This window comes from Myotis brandtii, unplaced genomic scaffold (genome assembly GCF_000412655.1).
Source record: "Myotis brandtii unplaced genomic scaffold, ASM41265v1 scaffold355, whole genome shotgun sequence".
In the NCBI taxonomy this organism is placed as follows: Eukaryota; Metazoa; Chordata; class Mammalia; order Chiroptera; family Vespertilionidae; genus Myotis; species Myotis brandtii.
Genome location: NW_005363642.1, coordinates 1,885,005 through 1,890,229, shown reverse-complemented (window position 1 = coordinate 1,890,229; position 5,225 = coordinate 1,885,005). Strand labels below are relative to the sequence as shown.

Sequence of the window (5,225 nt, the reverse complement as noted above, 5' to 3'; positions counted from 1 at the left end):
ATCAATAACAACAGTCATAATAACACCCACCATTTGTGGCCCACTGTGTGGCTGGCGCTGTTACAAAAGCCTCACATTCATCATCTGTAACCCTGTTACATGTACCCACTCAGAGGCCTGATGAGTCAACACATAAAAGGTGCTCAGAAGGGGGCAAATAGGAAGCAATATGAAGCATTCGCCACCACCATCATCATCATTATTTCTACAGCTGTTGCTAGTTTCACCACCCTGCAAGATAGACGTTATCTCCAAGGAAGAGTAGGACTAACGAAGGCTCAGAGAGTCTGGTTTGCCCACGGCCCCAAGGAGGCAGGAAAGCACTGTGGGTAAGCCAGCCGGCTTTGGCATCGGACTGCCAACTTTCAAATCCTAGCTTGGCTGTTTAGTAACCACCTGCCAACGTGGGCATGTTATTTTCCCCAAGCCTGGGTTTCCTTTCCTGCAAAATGAAGAAAGAGACACAATAAAAGTCAAGGTAAGGATTAAACTGTTCGTTGAATTGTGAAAACTCAGCTCTGATACAGAAGGTAGAATTTAGCTCGTTTGTGTTTTGTGGAGTCTAAGCCCTCTGTGCCCTTAAGGAAAGAGGAATGAACTTTCTGAGGCGAACCGATGTGGGCTCTGCTGTGAGTGGTCAGAGAGGACCACCTTGGTCTGTGTAAAGGTTACTATGAGAGAATAGATGGTGTCTGGATTGGAGGGTGGAGGGTGAAAGGGTGGGGCAGGAAGGAGAGGCCAGAGAGGACAGAGTGGATAGATGCCCTGAACCAAGAGTGGTTTGTGTGGCACTAATGCCCAGGAAATGCCCATGAGAAGCCACAAGACAGTGCTGAGAGTGACCTATGATGCCCAGGATCTCTGGGGCTCTCCTGCTGACCACCCTCCTCAGTTGGTCCTCTAGGGCCGGGGAGACCTCTGTCTGCCCTGTCTGTGGTCAAGGTCCTCATTGCTGCCATGTGTAGATACTACCAGAGCAAACACCTCCCACCCCTGACAACCAAAAGCCCAAGGCAACCTCTGGACGCCTAGCAGGGCCACCAAGAAGACATCCTCCACCCACATATGGTGAGCTAAAGTGATCGATCCCACTTGAGTATTCTGAGCTGAGACAGTGGGAAGTGGATGTCACCATCCCGTTATTTTCATTCTTGTCAGCATCTCAGGCTGGGCTGCAGGGTGAGGAATATTCCACTGGACTCTGCTCCCAAGTCCCTCCAAAGACTCTGACCCTCCAGTCGTGACCTCTTTCCGCTGCCCGTCCAGCAGCCTGGAAGCAGAGCCAGCCTTGCCCTGTCCCTCCCACACGGCCATGTGGACTGGTCAGCAAGCGCTCCCCTGGCTGGGAGGGGGCGGCAGGAAATCGCCTGGGTCCCCGCTTGCTCTGCCTCTGAGGAGGGGGCGGTGCCGGGGGAGGACAAGGCTTTTATACACAAAGCAGATGCGCCATAAACGCATCCTCCCTGGCACAGACACTCCGGGGGAAATGCTGCTGGTTTTACCCACTCGTTCCTCTGAAAATAACTGCACACTCTAGCTGCCAAGTTTCCGGAACAGAACAAGTGCTGAGGAACGGGGAACCGATGAAGAGGTGGAGTTTTGGGTAATAGGAAGTGAACCACGTTGCTTTGCCCAATGACCGGTCTCTGAAAGAGGAAAAGTGTTTGTAATGGGCTTCAGCGTGTCCAATGTTTTTAACCATAGCCATACCAATTGCTATCATTTTTAAAGCAGTTACTCCGTCCTGATGTTTTACATACACAGCTCCATTAATTCTGCTGGTACTAGTGGCATCCCCATTTTTACAGATGAGTAAAGTAAGGCTCAGATAGGTTAAGCAACTACCCTGAGGTCACACAGAATAAAATAGCAGAATCATGGTTCAAAGCCTGACTTCTCAAGTATTTCCTTCTGAAACTGACTCTCAAACAATCCGTTCACCTGTGCCTCTCAATAATAGATGGATGGATAAATAGGTAGGTAGGTAGGTAGGTAGATAGATAGATAGATAGATAGATAGATAGATAGATAAGCAGAGAAAGAGAAAGAAAATACTGTGCTGAATGTAAAACATTTCTCTAGCACTCACTTTTCCAGATGAGGCGGCTGAAGTTCCTAGAGGTTGAATAAAACTTGCTCTCTGTCACAAAGTCAGCTGCAATCAGAACTCATCAGTCTCATATTCGATGACTATGTGTTGAGGGTTTGCTATGTATCAGGCACTGCATAGAGACAGGCCGGCCCTCATGGAGCTTACAGTCTAGCAAGGCCGACAGATTTAAATGAGCAGTAACAGCAAAGCTGGGTCTATGCTGCAATAGGGGGAACCTCTCTGTGGTCCAGGATGGCATCCTTGATGAGGAAGAGTTTATCCTGACAGTCACTAGAAGAACATGTGTTAGAGAAAGACAGAGGGGCACACCCATGATGACACAATATGCCCCCCAAAGATGATCACATCTTAATCCCTAGAACCTATAAACCTATTGTTACCTTGCGTGGCAAAGGGATTTAGCAAATGTAGTCATATCAGTTAAGTAAAGATCTTGAGATGGAAAGAGTAATCTGGATTACTCAGGTGGGTCTAATGCCCTTTAAAAAGGAAGGTTAGAAAAAGATAGAATGATGGAAGCGGACGTTGGAGTGATGCACTTTGAAGATGGAGGAAGGGGTCATGAGCCAAGGAATGCAGGAAGCTGCTAGATGCTAGAAAGACAAGGAGACAGATTCTTCCCCGGAGCCCCCGGAAGGAACGCAGCCCTGCTGACACCTTGCTCTTAGCCACCAGAAGACTCATGTTGGACTCCTGACCACAACTGTAAGGTAATCAACTTGTGTTGTTTTAAGCCACTAAGTTTGTGTTAATTTGTTCCAGCAGCAATAGGAAAATATTACAATGCACTTCTTAGTTTAAGATAAAACTGCACTTCCCAAAATAGCAAATAAAAAGATATTTCAGGTCTGCGTTACATTCATGCACAGGGAGATGTAAAGGAAGAAGCAGTTTGAGACGGGAGACAGAAACAGAGATACCATCACAAACAGAAATAGGGACAGAGTACAATAGATACCGGCTGCTTTGGGGATTAAATTGTGTTATCCAAAAAAAGATGTTAAAATTCTAACCTCCAGTACCTCTGTGACCTTATTTGGAAATTGGGTCTTTGCAGATAGAATTAGTTAGTCTGAAGTCTTACTAGAGTAGAGTCGGCCCCTAATCTAATATGACTGGTGTCCTTCTAAGAAGAGAAGAATTTCAGCACAGACACACACAGACACAGGGAGGACATGATGACAGGGAGACACATGATGACAGAGGCAGAGACTGGAGTTATCCAACCACAAACCAAGGAATGCCAAAGATTGCCATCACACACCAGAAGCCAGGAGGAGGCAAGGAAGGATTCCCTTACAGGTTTCAAAGGGAGTAAGGCCCTGCAAACACCCTGATCTCAAACTTCAGCCTCTAGAAATGCATGTGAAACAACACATTTCTGTTGTTTTAAGCCACCTAGTTTGTTGTACTTTGTTACGCAGCCCTAGCAAACTGATACACCTACTTTCATAAAGCCCCATCCACTGGACCTTTGGGATATTGTTACTAAATATGTCTCATTTCTGCACCTAAAGGCATATTTTCAGCCCCCCCATCAAAGTTTGTCATATTTTCATGTTTCTGAAACTTCCTACCTCAAGTACGTACATTTAATATAGATTATCATCCTTTCTTTGTTCCTTCTCTTCTTCCTTTTCATTTACCACCTGAACTTAGTGGTGCATCTTATAATAAAGAGCACTTTGGAATCAAGACAATGAAATATGAAGATATCCAGTAGACTTCAAGCATCATGAATACAAGGATACCTCTGCATCCCAGTACAGTAGAGAGAATCATAATGCCATCAATACTCTGACTAAAGTCAGGTACTCTGACTTTAAGTGAAACAACATATAACAAAACCAGTTTTCCCATAGGCTAATTGATATAAACAGCATTAAGTCCCTAGGCATCTCATCAATGTTAGAAGGAAACAACTTTGAAAGAAATGTTATCTGAGGACCTGCTATACCTAGAGCAGAGCCTGGCAGGTGGTAATCTTGTTTAGTAAATAATTGCATGTTGATAATGCTCTCCAGTTCCATTCATGGAACTGGAGAGCATTATGCTAAGTGAAATAAGCCAGTCAATGAAGGGAAAATACCACATGATCTCACTCATTCATGGATAGTAAAGACCATTATAAACTTATGAACAATAATAGATACAGAGGCAGAGCTGCCTCAAACAGATTGTCAAACTACAGCGGGAAGGCCGGAGAGGGTTGGGGGGCAGGAGGAAGGGGGGTAAGAGATCAACCGAAGGACTTGTATGCATGCATATAAGCATAACCAATGGACATAAGACACTGGGGGATAGAGGAGGCCAGGGGATTGTCAAGGGCGGGGGGAAAAAAAAGGACACATATGTAATACCCTTTGTAATACTTTAAGCAATAAAAAAATAATAATAATAATTGCATGTTGAAAGCAAGGCAGAAAGGTGAGGTAAGAGGGGCAGGGAGGGGGCCTGGACTTTCTCCAAAGTACCCAGAAGGAATTGAGATAAGGGCTGGATGAGGCCCCAAGCAGAGATATCCCTCACATTCATGAAATATGGGTTTCTTCCCTAAGTCCCATTAAGCTCTCTATGACTGTAATACTACAATTAATTTTCTATTGAGAACTCCGTGTGGTCACATAAACTTCCTTTAAAGTTGGAGAAATCCACCAGAGACATATCAGTTTCTGAAGAACGTTACCTGGGAGGGGAAATGACCAGCTCCCTGGAGAAGGCAGATGATTGGAAGAAGGACACAGGATTGGGGAGAACAGCAGCTGGGAAAGTCTCTGAGATGCATGAATCCCAGGGGACAGTCTCCAGGGACATGGTCCAGGACAGGAGATGATGTATGTAGATGAGTCAGGCCAACACAACGGTCAGCTCAGTCTCAGACACCAGGCTTGGCTCTGTCCCTAGCCCAGTGTAAGGTGACACCATTTGGAGCCTCAAGGTTATCATGTGAACAAGAAGCATTTGAGACAAGGTAAGGAAATGACAGCTGCTCCATGCTGGTCACTTCATTGGGAAATGTCAAATGTGAGGCTGATGGTCTGGGGTGACAATGGGAAGGGGGCGTGGTTAATGGCCTATAGCAAGGGTTCTCAACCTGGGCCAATTATACACG

At 45.7% G+C, this 5,225-nt stretch overlaps 1 long non-coding RNA gene across 2 annotated transcripts in view; it reads left to right on the top strand.

Moving 5' to 3' along the window:
* The first annotated feature begins 261 nt into the window (after window positions 1-261).
* The window catches only part of LOC102245627, a 5,794-nt gene continuing 830 nt past the window's right edge, over window positions 262-5,225 (top strand). Inside the window, exons 1-2 of one of the 2 annotated variants that reach the window (XR_313900.1) lie at window positions 262-478; window positions 3,773-3,881. This is a non-coding gene — a long non-coding RNA (uncharacterized LOC102245627). Of the gene's footprint in view, window positions 479-2,670; window positions 2,824-3,772; window positions 3,882-5,225 lie in introns of those variants that run through there. The other variant, XR_001363196.1, reaches the window with a different exon arrangement.